Consider the following 22,483-nt stretch of genomic DNA (forward strand, 5'->3'; position numbering starts at 1 on the left):
ACTCACACATACAGAAGCGCAAGGATACATTAGACATCCTTTTTGCTTAGGCGCAATGAAGCTTCAAAACTCATGTGTGTGTGAGTATGAATGTTTATAGTGTTTATCAACAGGCGACATATAGCAACAACAACTTGCTTGCATCCTTATGCTTCCTTCGTGTTCGTGTTAGTATATGTCGGCAAATGCTCGTCATCGTCGTTGTATGCCTTTGTATTAGTGCTCGCTATCGTTGTACCGGAAACAAAATGTGCAAATGTTTCAGCAACATTTCAATGTTGCTTGGCATTGAGCGGCGTTTGCAGCCTTGTAGAAACATCTAATTTCACATTCAAAGGACATGGTCAATGTTTCACCGGCAAGGAGCAAATTTTATAAAAATGTATGTGTGTGTTTTCAGATTTGTAGTATTTTTCCTGTGTTTATGAGCTTTTCTGTAGGTGTTTTACTTAACCGAAAATAATATGAAAACAGGCAAATAATGATTTAGTACGCTTTCCGCCTTTGCATTTGCGTTTCTCGTTGTTGCATTGTTGCTGCAGCTATTGTGTAGCATTTTAACTTGCTGACATTTGTCTTGATTAGCGTAAGGTGAAAGTAGTGTTTGTAGAGTCTGTGGGTTGACATAATAAGAATGCTGATATGATTTAAGGTATGTAGTTTTAGTTAGAATCTTAACTAATCTTATATATTATATACATGCATATAAGAATATTTCGTACTAGACTGGTTATTTGTAACAACTAAACTAATCGCGATAGATATTGAGTTATGTGTATCAAAATGATTATTAAGAGGTCGAGTCTTCTTGATATGAACCAATGGTAACTGAAAACTAAAAACATCGGTCGGTTAGCAACATTTTTTATATTTGAAGACATCTCGAAATAATTCAATATTTAATTCTTAGAAATTGTGAGATTATCTTCGTTTCAACCTGGACCTAGGACATTTTTCATTTAGAGTATTGCAGATCAGTCAAAATGTTCTTGTTTAACTTCATGCCATAAAGGCAGCATTTGATATATTATTCAGATGTGCTACCACTGTCAAAGAGATGAGCATTTCCTCAAACAGTAGATCGGCAATCCTGGTCATATACTCGCTGACGATACGCTCAAAGATAATCAAGGAGTGCCTCTCTATCAAAAGCTTCCAGCTACTATAATATAACACTCGGTTGGGTCCCAGGCCATAGCTGCAATCTCATCAGAATGGAAACAAGCTGGTACCTCTCTATCCACATGCCTCTCCTCCTTGAATCAATGGTCGTTGAATGAACACAGTAGGCGTTGGACATCGACCCGTACCTGTGCGACTGCGAGATCATTCTGGCCTAAGGTGGATCGTAGGAGATCCACTGAGCTATTTGCTCTTAGTAAGGTTCAGCAGGAGATGCTTTCTCGAGACACTAATATCTACCCATTAAGCTTAAAAGAAAACATTTTTAAAGAAATACTTAATTTTTTTTATTTTACAACAAAGATGCATCCAAAGGCGTTATACAAAGTATAGCAATCTTCCAACTTTTGGATATCATATCTGCAATATGATTAGTTTTTTGCACTATAAGTGCTCTCTGTAACGAGATTATATTTATCTTCATTGTCGCTAACGTTCTCTCTAGTTGAGATCTAAGTACAAGAAAAGGTTTCTGTGACTAGATCTAGAGAATATGTAGGATGCTAAAGTCCAAGTCAATTTGTGACAGAGCGCATTGCCTGGAAATAAAATATTACCCTCTTCTCTTCCAAAGGAGGCCATTTTAACTCTGTTCCGACGTTCAAAGGTTCCAACAACACTTTTAGAAACATTTCACGTACAGGCTAACATATGGACGCCCTGAAAATAGAAGCGGACAGATGAGTTTTGTCACGTTTTGGTGCATACCAGAGAACGGCATTTGCTGAATGAAAAACATTCGTACGCGCTCAACAGCCGAATAATCACACTGTTCGGATCAGCCGATCAAACTTGCCTGAGCTCACATTTTCGTTGTTGATTTTAAATTCACTCGTCTGTGTGCGATGTTTTGTTTCACTCCGAGTTTGTTCGGCTCGTGTTCAATATAATGATTTCGGGCGCTTGCTCATTCGGTTCAACAATCATTGTTTTGAACAAGAACAACACTCAACTCACAAAAATCAACTCGTATGATTTTACTCATGCGCGCAACAAGCGGCACTTTTTCTGCACAGATGAAATGTGAGAAGAAGAACAAGACAAGCTACAACAACAAACTGCATAGAAATTGTTACGGTACATGCAATCGTAACGCTCACATCGTGACGTCTTGTCACTAATTGTTTACTCATAATCGATCAACTCAAATTGAACCGAATGATGCTTTCGTCAACACAGGCTCATTTTATTGAACGCTGACTTTTGTTCAGTGAGTTGAATTGAGTGAGAAATTTTGAACCGAGGACTCAAAATCCAAAGAATGATGTGTACGGCAAATTGAATTGATTTTTACTCATCACTCTGTTTTTTTCAGTGAGTTGAGTTGAATGAAAAAGTTCGTGTATGAGTAAATCAAGAAAATAGTGATTTTTGCAGTTCTCTGGTGCATACCTTCCACTCGAATAATCATTGATGGAAATTCGAAGGGAAATTATGGAGCAACATTTCAGTGATCATAACATTTCAATAGTGGAAATTTCAGCTATCTAGATCCTCTTTTGACGCCCGTCCTCTGGAATCATTCGTTGCTAATATGGCCTATGCGGTATTTAAAAACCCACTTACGGAATTCCTTATTGTTCATTTTTTGAACCGAGAACTATCATTCAAATGCTATATCTCATACACGTGTCTTTTGATTAATCTTCAAAAAATTCTAACGACAAAACATATAGATTCAATTTTAAAAGCAATCTCTCTTTAGACTGACTCGAAGTTTTTCTATTTCCTACCTTGGTTTATCGTTCTTAAATCATGGATTTATATTACATATACATATAAAAGTCGAAAACCTGTATGAAAATGGCGTTGTGCTGCACATAATTTTTCAAACTATTAGGATGCTGGATTGGATGGATTGCTGATTTAGTTCATCGACAGTAGCGACATCTAATTATAAAACATTTTCCAAAAAAATTCCAAAACAGTTTTATATACTTTTAGGCGGTTTCTATACTGTAACGATGGCGCCATCTGCTTTTGACCAATATGAAACATAAAAAAGTATAAATTTAAAATTAATTAAACCATTCTCGAATACACCTGACGACACACAAAAAAAAATCATTCAAATCGGCCCAGTTGTTTAGAAGGAGTTCAGTGACATACACAAAAGAAAGGACAAAATTATTTTATATATAAAGATTCAAATATTCAAATTAAATATTATAGTGTCCACCTTATTCTTTACTATGAATTTAGAGATTATTAATAATACTCGTGTTCTTCTTATTATGAATATATATTACAGTCAGACTAAATGACCTTTCGAGACATTTACTGTCAAAAACTGAATACTAATGTTGACGAATAGACTACAATGAACTAAAATCCAGAAAAAGACACTGGCTGTCAGCTGGAAATATAAAATTGTGAAGAAAAGACCGGAACATGCATACGTAACGGAGGAAAATAAGACCATTGTGACACTGACGAATGTATGTATGTGCGTTAGAAAGTATATACTTCTAAACAGTATACATATACAGGCAGACAATTGCATAAAAAATAGATAAATGGGAATTCTGAGCAAGCGACTAAACTAGAAAGCTCTGGCAACATGTAGCTGAATGCTCGCAATAACATATTGTATCTTGAAATGTTGCCAACATTTTGACGCCGTAATGGTAGAACGTTTAAATTAAATGAACAATTAAAACGCCCAGCTTTTTAATTTGTACTCAAAACGCCCACCAAAAAGAGTTATTTCGAAGCGTTGCAAAGTCAAACGATGCTGCGTGTATTGTAGATGTTGCCACAAATTAGATATGGATTGGCTAACAAGCTAAGCTAGCGTCACAAGTTGATATGCTTCTACAAATATGGGTGAATGTGGTTGTTTGTTGCACTTAATTTGCGGTTAGCCGTCTAATGACACTTTCACAAAGAACTCTTAAGTTTTGCTTCGCTCAAGCGTTGAAGTGTTGGGAGAAATCCTTTCGCTCTTCGCTTTGTTTTTGTTGTTTTCGGTTATAGCCATGTAACCGTACACCTTGTGTCGCCTTTTATGGTATATTCGGACTCCGTTGGCCATCTGCTCGGGCGTATATTACCGCGTAATTTGTTTAACGCGGCCGTCAGAGTGTCGTCAGTGTTGTATGTGAAAGTTTTTCTTAGTTAAATAAATATTTATAAGGCTTATCAATGTAGGCTCACTCGTATGGATGTGTGTTTGTATATGTATTCTCACATAAAGCTACGCGTGCCAAAAAGTTTTTTCTTACTTAGGTACTTTTTCAACTATTTTGTTTATAGTTCAAAGTTTTTCAAAAAGATTAACCGTTTTTTATGTCTCAAACTATTTTCCGAAAATTTTTAGGGTTACTGAATAGTTTGTCTTAATTACATTTTAATTTTTATACATTTCAAGTACATTTATTTATACTGTTTTCAAGAAATAATAAGATAAAACGGGCCGACTTAATTAGATCTTGTCGATTTTAGTAATCATATCGCTATAGTATTGAATAACATGTTCATATAACAAAGCTTGAGTAACAATATAAGCATTTATTAATCTGGGCACCGAGTCTTTTACGGACCACATTTTTCATAAAACTTGTATCTGTCATGTCAAATATGTAAACATTGCCTCTCTTTATAAGAAAGTGTGAGATAGCCAAGTCCTCAATGGAACTAAACACTTAATCCTTTACAGAGTTTTGAATAAAACAATTTTGACATTCGCTGTGTGACTTGTGGCGCCGTCCTGTTGGAACCACATATTGTCCAAGTCCATATCATCCAATTCGGGCCATAAATATTTGGTTACCATTGAGCGGTAGCGAATCCCATCCATCCCAATGACGTGGCCGGCCCATAAACCGCACCAAACCGTAATTTTTTCGGAATGCAATGGAGTACGTGTGAGCTGTTGCCTGACCAATAACGATAACAATAACCAAGCCAGAAGTCAGCCCCATCGCTGAAGATGATTTTTCGATGAAAATCCGAATCGTTTTCAAGTTGTTGCTCAACCCACTTTACGAACATACGACGTTTTTGGTGGTCAAGTGGCTTCAGTTCTTACGTCAATTTGATATTGTAAGGATGTAGGCCGAGATCTTTTCGCAAAATTCGCCACAACGACGTTACAGAGATGCCCAATGATTGAGAACGACTTGTGAGAAACTGATTTGGGTCTTCCTCAAGTGATGCGCTAGTGGGAGGACACTATGGGCACTCCTTTGTCTCAATCCTGAGCAAGGTTAGGTTAGGTTAGGTTTGTAGGCAGATCTCTGTAAAAACAGAAGATCTCACTTAGACAGCCTTGGCGCTGTCTATTGTGGTACCAATAAAACTCCCTGTGGATCAAAGACCTTTAGGATTCAGCAAAACGCTTGGAATCCGCTACAAATTTCTTAAGACGGCTAATATCGATTCTAGCCTTCGCTAGGATCGCCGAAAAAGGGCCTTCCGAGGTGTTTCAACCTCAGTCTGGCAAAAGCTGGACAATGAAGAAGGAAATGCTTAGATGATTCCATCTGGCCTTCCTCCATACAGCTTTGGCAACTTGCATCTGTCACGATCCCAAGTCTCACCGCATGGGTACCCATTGGACAATGTCCAGTAAGCACAACCATGATGACGCTAAGATGGACCCAGTCCAGAGAAAGCAGTTAAAAGGACCGCTTACGTTCCACAGAGGGCCAAAAGGACCTCGCCACTGCACAAGTACTGGTAGTTGACCAGCGTTTGACGAGCTCATGCATAGTCTGCATGTCCAGCGCTCTTGCGCAGGTGGACCATGGACTACCAATACGCTCCAATTCCGACGTCAATGTAGCTAGGGTACCCGCCCTTGCAAGCTTGTCCGCTATACAGTTACCAACGATCCCGCGGTGTCCGGGTACCCACACTAGTCGGGTCTCAAAATAGCTAGAAGCTATTGATAAGGATTTAAGACACTCCTTAACTAGCACAGAGCGTACTGTCATCGAATTCAATGCCAGTATTGCCGCCCTGCTGTCGGAGTGAAATCCTGAGCAAGACTTTTATAGCTCTTTTTTTTAAACTCCCTTGCAGAAGACCTTTGCGACTGATTATCATACAAAACCAATTATTGAGGCTTGGTTGAAGATGTGAAATTATTGAACTTTTGGGAGTCTTAAAAACCATAATCCACACTGTTATTTTGTCTTTGTTATTTCTCTTATACGATGCCAATTTCAGTATTTGATCTTTAATTCAATAATTTACCTCAGATGTACCTCTCGTTGAAGTTTAATTAGGGTCTATTTGGTTTCGGCTATTTTCCCCGTAATTCACAATATATCAGTACTGTTTACATTATAATAGACCCAATGCTTCTAGGGTCTATTAAAATTCAACAACATAGGATAAGATTTCTTGTTGTTGTTCTGCTACAACAATTTTATTTTTTTTTTGGTTAGATACAAATCTGGATTTACACAGATATACCCATTTATTTTATAAACCCAAACCGACTGCTGTGGAAACGGAACATAAGTAATTGATGAACTGACTCACTTTCCACTGAAAAATTGAAAAAATAGTTATTTACCTCCTTTAACACAAAAAATCCAACTTTGTTGTGCAGTGTTTATAAACAAATATATCACACATTGTGATCTACTAAATCAATCAAGGTGATTTGCTCTACAATATCTGGTTTCATTCTATTTCGAACAAAAAAATATGTGTCAAAGACTACATTTTGCAAATAATCCATATTTACTATTAATTTTTCAAACTCGTCCAAAGAGCTGTCTGGCTAATGCATGCTAATTTATTTCATAAACTGAATATATGCATGAGTAGTAGTAATAAAAATCAAAACAAAGCCTGCGGCCGTTTTTTCGCATTCCATTAATAAAGACAAAAAAATATGCGAAAAAGAAACAAAGTATCTTTTGTATGATGAGTAAAGTTCAGGCCTATCATTTGCTCTTGTATCTCACGGTCAAAAAATGCTATTCGTAGTAACATAATAGTAAACTTTTTTTTGCCAAGGGATAGACTGAGCTTTGCGCATGCGCAGCTAAGCACGTTGTGCGCGTGTTTGTGAATGTGTTTTTGGCTGATTAGCCATTAAATTTGAAGTGTTGAATCTGACTAGGCCCAAACTGTCTGTGAAGCCTGCAAATAAAATATGTATGTTTTTTGTAATTACATATTTATGTATGTAGGCTTGAAGTTGAAAGCAAAACTATAAAACAACGCGACTGTCTGGTCGTTAGTAAGTGCTATTAAATTTGTTAATTTAATAAGTTCCAATGTCAATGAAATGAAACTGAATGACTGTGTTAAACATTTTATTCATTTGTCATATACACTTAGTAATATAAAGTCTATAAAAAATAACCTTATTTAAGCTTGAAAAATGTATTATATGTAAACATTTTTTCCTCTTTCATTTTTCTCATTTCTCTCCTCGATAATTTTTCTTGGTTTCCAACTTAATTTACGGAAGCATACATTTCTTTTCCGGGTTTTATTAACATTTTTTCGACGGGGCGCCCTCTTACTTGTAGTAGTCAGAAAAGCCTAGATACATTTTTTGACCTCAATATCCAAGCAATTCATAGACAAACGACAGTTTTGACCATAGGCAACATTGTACTTACCGGCTTCTAATTCTTGTTATTTAAATTTTTTGTTGACCAGCGGTTATTTCAATTATGTAGACTTAAGTGTTGTGTAAGCTTTCAGTTACATTTTCTGTTGAGCTGTGCACGTATTCATTCAGTATGCGTTCTCCGCAGAGTGGAATTGTCAAAATCGGTTTCGGCTAAAGTGGTTTTACAAAAAGTGTTCAAAAACATAAAAATAATTGTTTTATCTTAAAACAAAGTGAACTATATAAATAAGTAAAGATAAGAGAGTTATTAAAAAAAAAAATAGTCATGAGAAAAGTGTTTAGTTTATTTATAATAATTTAATTGTTGCCTATAGGCAACACCCTGTAACTAATGAACCAGGACACAAAGGACTTTGAAATTTGTATCACTTCATATTTGAGTTAAGACTAATATATATCTGTACTAAAAAATGTTAGCTCCGCCAATTTTAATTCGGGCATGAAAGGGTTAATATGCCATAAATAAATAGGGAAAACTAATTCTGATTTTTATTTCACTATAATTGGTTTGTTTTTAAATCATTGAAAGGTTGTAATTGACTACCTAATTTATTAACAATCATCATATTTAATTGCCAAAACTTACTTTTAAGTTGTAGTGTTAATAACTTTACATAAAAACTTTTACAATAAAAAATATTGTGATTTTGTTGAGATGGATTATTTATATAGCTGAGAAATTGAGAGACTAATTGACTCACAGTGATTAGCGTACAATTTTACTCTATTTAACATATTCAATTAGTCTTTGTATCAAAACAGAAACCAATTTTCTAATTGTTCAATTGAGACTTATTAAGGAATAGAGTAGATTTATATAGTAGAGTTCCGACTGACTTTTGCATTATAAAAAATAAAAAACGTAGTGAATATTAATGGATATGTTGTTATTGTTTTTATCGATTATTTATATTATTATACTTAAAAATTTTTTATTACATCTTTACTTAACTTCTTTTGATCTTTTTATACTCTCACAACAAAAGTTGCTCAGAGTGTATTATAGTTTTGTCCGCATAACGGTTGTTTCTAAGTCATAAAACTAAACGAGTTAGATATAGGGCTATATATATATAAAAATGATCAGGATGACGAGACGAGTTCAAATCCACATGTCTGTCTATCCGTCCGTCCGTCCGTAGACTTATCTTGAGCAAACTTGGTATACATGCTCCTTGCGACCTTAGGAGTGTTGCCAAATGGGCTAAATTGGTCCACTGCCACGCCCACAAAATGGCGAAAACCGAATACAACTAACTAAGCCATAAATAAAGTTATAAAAGTAAAATTTGGTATAAAGAATCGCACTAGGAAGGAGCATATCTGGATGTAATTTTTTGTGAAAAGTGAGCGTGGCCAGTGAAAATTACTAAAAATGCGCAAACTCACTAACGGAAAACATCAAAAACACTAAATTTTACAGAAGAAATGGCAGAAAGAAATTGCACTCAGATTTTTTTTTTTTTTCAAAATGGAAAATGGGCGTCGCGTCGCCCACTTATGGGTCAAAAACTATATCTCAAAAACTACTCGACCGATTTCAATGGCATTCGGTACATAATACTTTCATGGCACACTGATAACAGGGATAGAAAATGGGCGAAATCGGTACACAACCACGAATACTTTCTATATATGTAACTCAATTTTGAATTCCATTTCATTCCTTAACTTTATAATGTACACATAAGGATCCGATGAAGAAGGCGGCATAAAACTCTACAAAAAACTTTACAATCAACTGTGGCTTTACTTGCGAAAAAAAATGTCGAAATCATAATAAATCAAGGCTCCGAATATCGAACAAGAAGAACTCATGGCCTAATGGAAATTTTTCACCGAAAATAGCGGTAAATATCTCAAATTTTTTTTCTTCTAATAGTGTGTCTCTGTTCCAAAAATTATTAAAATCGGGTCCTAGCTCCCATATACTTAATTATAGGTTTTTCAAAAATATGGTGGGCTTTTCCGCACATATCGGTTAATAGTCTTGGATATAGTGCACCTTAGTGGTGAAAATTATTTGAATCGGTTCAGGATTTATAAAGTGTTCGCTTGCACCCGAACTTAACATTTCCTTATTTGTTTTTAATTATAACATGGAATGTAATAAGCATTTTTTTTAGCAAACTAAACCAATAAATTGTGATGCAAAATATTTACTGATATTCTCTAAATTTTTTTACGATGTCTTAGTATACTGCTTGTTGTTGGTTTTTTACCATCATCGCCCAACGTTTATCTTTGAAATAATAATCAATCGTTTAAATTTAAACTTAATAAATAAAGTGATTAAAATATCGATTATATTTGAATTGACATATAAATGTCAGAAACGATCAATGATATTTATCGATACATTTTATTAAAAAAATGTCGATTATTTTTTATCGTAAACTAAATCTAAAGAAATATTGAATATTTATAAACACAGAAGTGAAAATCAGTAATAATCAATCAATTGAAGTTGAAACGGAAAATTACAATCAATGACATTTATCGAAATATCGATATTTTTACCGAATGTAATGATTAATTAAAATCGTAAAATAAGAATCACTACAAAACTATCGATAAACGAGAATTCAAAAATAGATGTTAAATTTAATCGAAATATTTATTTTTATTGCAATGAAAAGTAAATATCACAAACTTTGCATAAAATATAATGAAATAATTTACTTACAAGAATTGGATTATATATTCTTTCAGAAAAATATAACGTCTATCGTCACTGATAAACTTTTTTGGGTAATTGTATATTTTTTCGAGAACATTATTTTATTTACTTTTAGATTAGAGGTGAAATCCGTAATATAAGTAAAAGTTGTTTATAAAGATCTTAGTACTGTATCTGCAAAATCGCTTCGCATAAAGCGCCAATCTAAACTACATTATGCGTGTATAACAATGTCCCCAATGACCTTCACGGTCTCATGTTAGACACACCCTCTCTGACATGTATCTACATTCATGTGTAGGTTTATTGTACCATTTTGCAATTAGTCGATATTCTTTGACAGACATTTACATATAATTCGAGCGCATATTTTACTTCGAGTACGCTTATCTGCAGCGAATCAAAACAAACGCTCTCACGATTTAACATTACAGCTGCATTTTTACACTTAAAAAATATTTGTGTATGTGTATATGCAAGTGCACGTATTTGACTTGCGCGCCAGCCACGCTTACGAAATCAATAAAATTTGCAACAAATTTTCGGAGAGCAAAAAATTTAATGCAAATAAGACCCAGGTTTTTGGGCAATTCGCAGTTCACCGAGTGGGAAGCAAAAGAAAAATTTGTGAATAAATGACAGGCTTGCAGTGCATATTTGTATGTATGAATGTTTATATGAATGTATCACACTTAAGTTAACGTTGTAAAGTGGCATGCCTGTGCTAGTGAGAGTAAAATATATAATCAGATACTTAAAAAAATATATTTTTTTTATTTTTATTTATTTTTTATTATATTATAAATCGAGTTAAATTGCGTTCGTTCGTTAAATACATACACAGATGTATACATATTTACTGACAAACTAACTGCATTGCATTCATTTAAGCCACTCATGACTGCCGTGACTCAAGCAATTGCTATTACTGAAGCGCCACAGCCTCAAGTGATGCAGCGGGACGTTTGCCACTGGCAAAGTTCAAACCGGCACACATACGAGCATACATATGCAGGTGTTTAATACATGTAAATATGTATACACATTGAGATGTATGTATAGGCATGCAAAGCGTTCGAGCCAAGTGAGAGTGAAGCTCACTTGAGCGTCTTCAACAAGCTGTTCCGTTTCATTTTAAAGCTGTGCCTGTGCGCACAGTCACACATACAATTACAAATATTAACACTTTATTGTTATTTCTTACAAACGAACGGCAATACATACATACATATTCACCAGTAAGCCTCTGGCTCAGCTTTAACTTACATATACATATTTCAAGCTTGTAACTTTTTTCACATTTAGTTGTGTGACTTCTAAGTGATTTTTCTTAAGTTTACCACTCAGTTCGCGTTTAGCATTCGACTCGTGCGGAATTACGAAAAATTGTTTTAGTGTTTTAAAGCCGTGAATTAATAAACTTTTTAACGGCTGTGCGGTTTTCTGGCTACAAGTTATATATTTTAAACATATGCATACATATATACTAGATTTTTGAAAACATCTTAACACGAATTGAAGGATTTTCGAATTTTTGGTGCAACGAAAAAGTGAAAATTACAAAAATAAATCGATATTTGGAGTTAAATATTTTTAATTTTTTTTTTAAGTAAGTGGTAATAAGCGCTAAGGTTTAATATCCTTTTGAACACTGTGATATTAATATTAAAAAATATCTTAGTTATATTAATTGACCCTTTAACTATTGAAACACGCATTATTGCAATAACGATATTATGCAATTAAAAAAAAAATTAAAATCTCAATTTGTATATAATTTATACACGAAGATGTGTTTTTTTTTATTTATATAATTTAATTTATTTATTTATTTTATTTTAAAATATGTTGCCTTCCGATAGTTTCTACATCAGTTCTGAAAAAATTCGTACATCTAAAAGCTAAAAAATCTCCGGGCATTGACGGTATTAACAATAGCTGTCTAAAAGCTCTCCCCCAAAAAGGGGTACGTTATTTTGCTAATATAATTAATGCATGTCCACGGTTGAGTTACATTCGTAAGTTAGGGAAAAAAGCTAAAGTCATAGCAATTAAAAAAACTAATAAACCACCAGACGATCCATATTCTTACCGTCCCATAAGTTTACTCCCTTCACTTAGTAAAATTCTTGAAAAGGTAATTAAAGAAAAATTAACAGCTTTCATTGAAGACAATGGTACTCTTCCAAACCTACAGTTCGGTTTCAGAAATGAGCACAATACTGTTCAGGCCCTGGTCAGAATAAGAAAAGTCATAAAAAGCAATTTTACAAGGAACCAATCTACAGGCATGGTACTAATAGATATCAAATCTGCTTTTGATTCAGTGTGGCATGGTGGAGTCCTTTACAAAATGAATCAATTTAACTTTCCGATTGAACTAATTAAAATCGTTGAAAACTTTTTAAAAAATCGTAGTTTTTCAGTACATATTGGAACCAGTCAATCCCCATATCTCGAAATCCCAGCTGGATGTCCCCAAGGCGCTTGTTTATCGCCTATGTTGTACAATATCTTCACAGCTGATTTTTCCCAATTAAACGAATGTAATACATCAATATTACTGACACTGCTATCCTAAGTTCTGGAGAACTTTCTGTAGATATCATTACTAACTTACAATCAGCTCTTAACGCATTGACCAACTATTTTACTAAATGGAAGATTCTTATAAATCCCCAGAAAAAATCAGGCAATTTTTTTCAGTAGAAAACGAAAACCATGTTACTTTCCCCAGAGCTTGAAATAAGCTTTTATATATAAACCGTAATACTTTTTTTTTTGTTTCAAATGGGATTTTTAGCTTAATTTTGCCCCCAATTATATATAACAATAAAAAAAAATTTAGATTATAAAAACGTTGTTATAATAAAGCAGAAAAGACAATTGTTTGTCTCAACTCTTATATATAAAGTATTATTAGTCGTCAACACTTTTATATATATAAAATTTTTTTATATTATTATATTTTTTTATTTTATTTTATTTTATTTTATTTTATTTTATTTTATTTTATTTTATTTTATTTTATTTTATTTTATTTTATTTTATTTTATTTTATTTTATTTTATTTTATTTTATTTTATTTTATTTCATTTCATTTCATTTTATTTTTTGTTTACTCCCCTAAAAATGTCAACAAAGAATGATTTTCTCTCTTTACCCACTGCTGTATGCCGCAAACTGGTCTCTAATTGGCATCATACATAAATAACCACTTTACATCTGATGCGTTAAAGATTTGGTTAGATTATTTTTTTTTTGGCTAGATGAATGTGAACAATAAAATTATTTAATTGAGTGATTCAATAAAATTCGAAAGGAAAATTGCTGCTGGCGATCAATTTAAAAAATTTTACGAGTATAGTTTTCGGTCACAATAAATAAACGCTGGTTTAGCACTTCCACTTGCCATATTAATAAAATTTTTAGTATCTTCCGACAGTTAACACTTCAAGTTAACAAAATATCATTGTTTACATTCAAAGCCAAACATATAATTAGAGTATCGAAGAAAGAATATAAGTGTTTTGAAATTTCTTAAAATCTTTTATAAATATTATTCTATATAATCAAGAAATATTCCATATACATAAATATAATCATATTCTCGCACAAAGAACAATTTGCGATAATATCTCTCCCGTACTCGATGTTGAGATTTTATTAGAGCATGCTTTTGACTAGAGCTTTTGGATAAAAATACTCTGCATACAGATCTGAATACAAACTCCAATAACATTCTCTGCTGAAATGGAGTGAGTCCTTAGTATACGTAAATTTTGAGGAAAACAACCACAATTAGTTTCGTTATCTTCATTATAACCTTTAAAAATATTATTTTTGTAGGAAAAGTTCTTGGTAAGAATTGGATTAATCAAACTGTCCTTTGCAGCAACAGCCAACTTCTTAGAAGTCCACAGTGGAAAGTAAGAAGAAACATATACAGTGTTGCTTTGAGTAGTTTCTTCCAGAAGTCTCAGTATGTACAATTTTCAATAGTCGTGATTGACTTTGAAGGGAATTTTATTTTTGGCATTAAATCGAAGCCTTTTTTTCAAAATCGTCGAGGCCCTTAGCGCGTGTTCATCTTTCATCAAAGTTTCTTTCAATCTTTCACTGAGGTGCCTAAATAACTTTCATGAGACAAACTGTCTTCTGAGATCACACAAAACTTGCCAAAGCACTCTTGACTCTGTAGAATACTGCGTAATTAAATCATAAAACCTCATCTCCCCTTGTGTGCCACCATTATAGAGCATTCGACATAAAAATGTTTATTGAAAATTGTAATCAGAGGCTTTATTATAACATAATTACATAAAAATAACAACACGGGAAGTTTTTAAAGTAAATTATTAAATAAATACTATAAATACAATGCAAAGACACACTTCCATATATGTGTATTCACACCTGGTTATTTCGTAGCAAAGTTCATGTTTGTTATTTACCGCCACAGTTATTGTTATTGTAGTTGCTGACGTTTCACTAAAGTGATTCAAAAAGTGGCAGTAGACATTTGCTCCGAGCAAAAGAATCACAGACAATATTCAAAGTATGAACACGCATTACTTACATACTTACATTTTAAGTTAGCAATTTCACGCGGAGCAAATATGTAAAGTATAATCCATTAACTTTAACACTAAAAATTGTTGATAAATTATGGTAAACTCAGTAATAACTAACAGGTATGTAGTTTGTCAACGTCTTTTCCATAAAGTGGACTCTACATAACGTAGACTCCATCCATTAGTCGAATATATTCACATATACATATGTATGTGTGTGTATGAATGTGTGAGAAAATTCTATAATTTAAAACTAATATTTCTATATAACTTGCTAATATTGCGTCAATGTAAATTTTATGCTTATTCTAACTGAGTTAAGTGATTTCGAATGGCTAAGCTAATAAGTGAACCATTAAATATTATTAATTGTAAAATGAGTTAGCGAGTAGTTTTCTAATGGAATTATTACAAAATCATGCCATAATACACTAAATACATTAACCCTTATGGCACTCCAATAAAAATAAGATTTGATGTGTTTTACATTAGAAACCCTGCAAACAAATGAACTCTGTAAATTTAGAGGTCTCTCAACAATGCTTCCCATAGCTTTATATACATATATTGTTAGTCTTTTAAAAGTATCGGGTATTAACTCTCTTGGTAGTGGTTTTGAAAAGATCTTTAAGTTTCATAAAAATAGTTAATTCTATTCTCTAAATAATATGCTAATGTCCTTGAACATTTTTCTGTCACATAAAGAAGCTAATGAAGACTATGGTATCAAATTCCAGGATTAATAACCATCATAAAAGTACTTTGATGTAATTGAGATACAAGTATTACCTAAAACCAAATTTCGAATTTGATTTATAAAATCTGTTTGGAATATAGGTTAAAATCATGCATGAACGATCATGACCCAAGTTCAACTTCAGCTTCAGAAAAACGGGAGAAAGTAGAGTTTGACAAAACCTCGAACCAGACAACTCTTAAACTATCAGTAGGTTTTTTGTTCTCCTAAAAAAGTTCGAAAATATAGTTTCATTAATTCATTAATTTCCAAATATCTCTAACGAAAAAATATTGAACAATTTACAATTAAAACTATCTTCAATTAACTTTGGGATTCTACAGTGTCTGTTAGATTACAGATTTATAGTAGTTGTCAGCTACTATACTTAACGTGTATTCTAATGATGTTCACTCTCTTTCCTTCGTCCTTCTATAATGCTCATATTTTCAGTCTAAGATCAAGTATTCTATTATGCCATATTGCGTTGTATTCTATATGTATAATGAGGGAAGATCGATTCAATCTTATCAAAAGTATATTCCTGTTTTTCTTTGTATGTGCTGCTTAATTAGATCAATTAAGATGTTATTCACTGGATGGATTTATCTGCCTCGATATTTCATTCAGACGGCGTTAATAACATACTGCTGTCATTATTAGCTACTTCAGCTAAATTTTTCTCAGCATTACGGATGTTACAAACTACCCTTTAATTAATTTGCTAAGCACCAATTCAGAAGAAAATTATTAATTTACTCAATTAAGGGCTATTCGAAATATCTTGTCAGCGCATTTATAATTGAGAAGATGAATATTTTAGCTAGGCCTAGATTAATTATATTATTAGGTGTAAATGAAAACCAGTTTTCCTAACGGGGATCTTTTTGATCAGACTGTTCTATGTGTTACTAGCACAACTTTTAATAATTGTCGTAAACTTGTTTACTGCAATTAAAATAGTTTATAAAATCAAACTTACGCTTTAGTTGCGTCATTTTGCGTTAAAAAAATTACTGCACACCATAAATTTAATACTTATAATCCATTTTGCATGCTTTTCAAATTTAATTAGCTTGCAAACTCGACTTCCTTAATCTTGACAATCATAAATATGTGCTTCGGGCTGTGTCAAAGGCAATAAGGGCTTGTGCATATCAAATTGAACTGAATAAAATTGATTTCATATTTTGCATGCTACTTTTTTGTTTTTGCAAATTACATAATAAAATTTCGCCGCAGGACAGATCAAATTTAAGTTTTCGCCAGCAATTTTCCAAACCACTGATCATCGAGAAGTACTAACAACGGTTATGAAAGCTTTATAACAAGCTTTTTACGTTTTTTAAGTTACCCTAAAATTGTTAATGCTGCATGAAATCTCGGTTTTTATTTCGTGTTAATGTGTGTGTGCATACATATAGGGATATATGTACATATGTATTTATACACACACATATTTATATTTGATCTGATCCATAACTCCAATTTAATATATCAAACTCGAGTAAATCGAAAGTTGCGGAATTTGCTTATATATATATATATATACTATATATTAAGGTGGTGCTGAAAAATTAAGGAAAATAACTAAATTATATTTTCTAGAACGTTATCTGCCTTACTAAACCGACTGTTAAGATTTACAAAGCAAGATTCAAAGCTCACATTATCCTGTTTACATGTGTATGTACTGCCCACTGCATATTAAGATGTGATCTGCACAAGCTGGGTATCAAATCAATGTCGGTTCTCCGAACTGATGACATTGAGACAAATGAGCATTTACTCTTTGATTGCGCAGTCATTGTATGCCTCGAGAGAACATGTCATGTCAAGATATCTTTCATTTAAACAATTGAGCATATTAAAGATACTTATTTACATAGTATTTTGTGGAAGTTTCATTTAAAAACCCGGAAAACTCAGCCGTTGGTACCTCATCTCCTCATGTGTCCAAAAAAAAAAACAGCGAACTAAAAACGTGGGTAGTATATTCATCCATTCAAAACCAGAAATATTAATATAATTAAATATTAATGAACGAAGGAAAAAAGGAAAGACTATCATTTGTATTTTTGACAGTTTTTTAACAAAAAAAACTCAGTTTTTTGGTCAAATTCTCCTTCGTTCATTAACTAGATGATGAAACTTCGCTTCAAAGCTATTCGAGAAATCGTGTCCACCGACTTTAAAAATTTAGTTTTGAGATAAAAATTTTCTATTCATACTGACGTGAACTAATAGGCGCAACTTCCGAAGGGTATATCTCTTAGAATTTTACTCGGATTGATTTGAAATTAGAATAGAGAAAAACATATTGTAATATTTAATATTTTTTTTCCAAATTTTGAAAATTTGAAACCCACCACCCACCTTAACGCTTTAAATAGAATATTATGAGAAGAGGCGAGGGCACAATCGACCATAAGTTGCAGTGCGGTCCTCTGCACTATTAATCCGAGATATTTCTGTACCTCATGTCTTTAGCCTGAGCGATAAAATATTATTTTGTAATCTCAATTGAAAAGGCTTTGCACAATAAATTTTCGTTCGACCGATAAATTGCAGGCTTTGAGCGAGTTCTTCGTCCACCGTATTCGGCAGATTTGTCTTTTTAAAGTGTCGCTTTTGAAAGCTATCGATGATATTTGATTTTGGAATATTATAGGACCCTTTTAACAAATACATTGCAGATGTCGAAGAATAAAGCCAAATTTTCATAAAACCACTATCATTGTTAGAAGTTTTCAAGACAAGCTAAGTCTTTTCAACTTTTGAAACAAAAAATACTTATTCATTCGTATACATTAATCTTGTCGCCCTTATATATTATTTCTTCTTTTTAATAATATGCATATATGCCAGCTTTTCTTCTAATCGTCGAAACACTTCTAAAAGTTCTCTGTTTTTGGTCTCTCCAACGCAGTGGAGGTCGTCCTCTTCCGCGGCTTCCTCCAGCGGGTACTGCATCGAACACTTTCAAAGCTGGAGTGTTTTCATCCATTCGAACAGCATGACCTAGTCAGCGAAGCCGCTGTCTTTTTATTCGCTGAACTATGTTAATATCGTCGAATAAATCGTACAACTAATCATTCCATCGTCTGAGGTATTTGCCGTTGCCAATGTTCAGAGTACCATAAATCTTCCACAAAACCTTTCTCTCGAAAACCCCAAGAGTCGTTTCATCGGATGTTGTCATCGTCCACGCTTCAGCGCCATACATAAGGACGGAATAATGAGCGACTTGTAGAGTTTGATTTTGGTGCGTCGAGAGAGGACTTTACTTTTCAAATGCCTACTCAGTCCAAAGTAGCACCTGTCGGCAAGAGTGATTCTGCGTTGGATTTCAAGGCTGACATTGTTGGTGTTGCTAACGCCTGTTCTCTAGTAGACGAAACTATCTACGAGTTCAAAGTTATGACTGTCAACAGTGACGTGGGAGCCAAGACGAGAGTGCGCTGACTGTTTTTTTGATGACTGGAGATATTTTGTCTTGTCCTCATTCACCATCAGACCCATACGCTTCGTTGCCTTTTCCAGTCTGCAAAAAGCAGAACTAACGGCGCGGTTGTTGTTTCCGATGATATCAATATCATCGGCAATGGCGAATATATAGGCTGGGGTAATTTGACAATTTCACACATTTTATAATTAAATTAAAAATTCCTGTTATTTTTTGAACACAACTCGCATGTGTTTTCAATTTTCACTTGTTTATTTAATTGGCTGTAAAGTTTTAATAGCAAATTAGTGAATCATTGCCAATAGGAAAATTACTAGCCTCGAAACGTGCGTATAATTACCTGGAAATATATAATATATATGTTAGGATGTACATATATGTATAAGCATGAGTTTTTTCTTGTATAAAACTTAAATGCTTTTACCCACCAATTAACTAAGTCGAATGGTCGAATAGATCACCACGTGTCTCTATTATATTTCAGTATTAAGTAATTATATTTATATTCAGCAGTAAACAGATAACTATATACATATGTACGTATATGTATTTATCGATCTGTAACATACATACATACATACACAGTGAAATCAAATTCGTTTGTTTCGCACTACTATTTTTTCAAATTCGCCATATTTTTTCTTTGTTTGTTGTTATTGTTATTGTTGTTACAATTAAATTTATTGTAGCATGCCTTGTGGCACATAATCAAGTGCAATTTAATTGGATTGATCTTGGCCACTGGTAATTATTACGACACATCGGCAACATTGTCCGACGAAGCGGAGCAAACGAGTTGTATGTGCGAGTAGTTCAAAAAGTGAATCATAAAAATTACAAAACACCAAAATGTACACAGCAGGCAATAAAAGCACGCAAGCTTAATTACATAAACACATATATGTATACTTATTTACACGCTTATCCACAATGTATTACAAAAAATTATCGGAATCCTAAAACGTTACATACCTTCGCATGAGTACAGTGTGTAATTTAACACAAATAGTGGGTAAAAAATATTTTGACTGAAGGTCCCAGGTCCCCTTTCAGTGTTTTGGAAAGCTGTATGCGTTGTAAGTGTGAAAAAGCTCTAAAAGCTTTTTGGCAGGTTTCTATACTCGTTTTCGAATGATCTCGTGAATGTTCATCACTCGTCACTTCTTCGGAACTGTTAATGCCGATTCGAAATGCAAAGAAAACAAGCCAAGTTGGCCATATTCTAATTAGTATTACTTATCTTTCCACAGAAAGCTCATATCTCTACTCTTGAGCTTGCTTTATAGTAGGTCCGTAAAAGTTTTGCAGGAATCAATATTTGATGACTAAGCGACACCTTCCCATATTTTAGAATATAATATATATTTATAAATCAAACTTCAGGGATTGAGAAAAAATACTTTTTCCGAAAATTTAGGGGATTGGACTAAATTCCTTCTGGATGTAAACTTTTCGAATATATTAGCTTTCAATCACAATTCTTCGAAAGAAAATATAAAATAACTGTTGGACTGTAACACTTCTTACATAATTTTCGAATTTGTGTTGATTGGAGGGGGGTGGAAACGGTAGGCATAAAGCCCTACCTGTTTCGAAGTCTCCGATCATTAGAATTTAACGTCGGTTTGAGTTATTTAGCGTATACAAAGAAATATATAGTGGACACATAAGATAGTACCTTCTTGTTAGTAATCCTACCTGCACTCTCGTTATTCCAGGATCATTTCGATTTAATTCAAAATTTCGGGGAAAAAATTTAATAAACAAATTTTCAATTTTTAAAACATCTAAAGTTCTGCGAGTTACCTTGGAATGTTGTTCGCTCAATATCAAACTCCATATCGTTGTGAAGGATGTCTGCCTACATTTTTTCCTCGCATTTGATAGATATCTAGACACATGCCATATATCTCTCGGTATTCATATATGTACATAGTATTTACTTGCAGTTTCTTTGTACAATTCGTGGATAATTGCTTTTACGTTTGTTATGTTTACGCTTTTCAAGTGTGCTTTTACGCCATATCCGAGTAAATATGACCAGTTTGACGGCTAAAGATCAATTACGATTCAGCAATGGATAAATACCACGACATATGTACAATGTATGTATATAAAAGGTGTTGTTTTTAGAGTTAAAGAAATTTTATTTTAAATAAAAAATAGTTCTTCAACATTATTAGTTCGTAAATTGTATATACTATAATTGCTTACAAAAAATATTGGAAAGCATAACAATATCTCATCTGCAGCATATATTATTGGAAATAGTAGCTTTTTTGTCAGTATTCATCTGTATATTCTCCATAAAAAATACTCAAACTGAGTCAAATCTCGTGATCTAAGCGGCCAACTGACAGTCCAATTTCAGTAATGATTCTGTCACTATAAATTCGTTCGAATATAGCAATAATTTGAACATTTTTGTTTTCAATTTTTATAAGATGAAAGTATTTGGCTTTTAGACGTTTCATTTTTAAGGGGAGGAACTAAAAAGCCACGAGCCATTGACTTGTAGTGTTTACCACTGACGATAATTGTAGTTCATGCAGTATGGACCAATACGCATTCTCCATGGTTAACATATCAGATAGTAAATTTTTGTGGAAGAAAGAGATTCTAGTAAATGTCTTCAGAGTCTCTTCATTATTTTTCACGTTCCAAATGTGGCATTTTTTATTATTTAAGTTTTTTAATTGAACTACGTGGAGTGCTCTGAAAATTTGTCGAACAGAACATTAGTTTCAAATTTTTTCTTAAGTTTTCGAACATTATTCAATTCTAATTTCATGACTTACAGTTACTAAACATATGTAAATGTCAAAAGCATATGTTTATTTTGACAGCTGATTTGACAGCTATTAACTATGAAAAAGAACACCCTCTAAATCCAGAAGCCGCCGTACACCGGCCTGCGATCTAATGATCGACTGTGTCTAGGCCATCAGGCTAACCAACCATGGAGGTGGAGATAAACGTCAAAACCAGCCGACCAACCAACCGACCAACGAGCGAACCAGCCGATCGGCCAAGCAAGACCGCCGCCGTCGGGAGCGTGTGGCATAAACAAAGTAAAACGCAAACAACACTTGAAAATAAAAGTAATTGCGACAACAACAATTCACATGTTAAGTGTGTACTTTAGCTTGAGCTACTGAAGGCATGCTTACATATGTACAAACATATGAAGATATATAAATACATATATATCTATGTACGTGTGTCTGGTGGATTCATAAACACA

At 33.4% G+C, this 22,483-nt stretch overlaps 2 protein-coding genes across 2 annotated transcripts in view; both read left to right on the top strand.

Annotated features, from left to right (window-relative positions):
* The window catches only part of LOC105214484 (myocyte-specific enhancer factor 2), a 224,023-nt gene that overhangs the window by 198,739 nt on the left and 2,801 nt on the right, over positions 1 to 22,483 (top strand). The window lies entirely within an intron of this gene.
* LOC105214481 (fatty acyl-CoA reductase 1) overlaps positions 1 to 22,483 on the top strand; it is a 62,916-nt gene that overhangs the window by 34,909 nt on the left and 5,524 nt on the right. The window lies entirely within an intron of this gene.

The sequence above is a fragment of the Zeugodacus cucurbitae genome, chromosome 6, assembly GCF_028554725.1.
Source record: "Zeugodacus cucurbitae isolate PBARC_wt_2022May chromosome 6, idZeuCucr1.2, whole genome shotgun sequence".
Taxonomy (NCBI): domain Eukaryota; kingdom Metazoa; phylum Arthropoda; class Insecta; order Diptera; family Tephritidae; genus Zeugodacus; species Zeugodacus cucurbitae.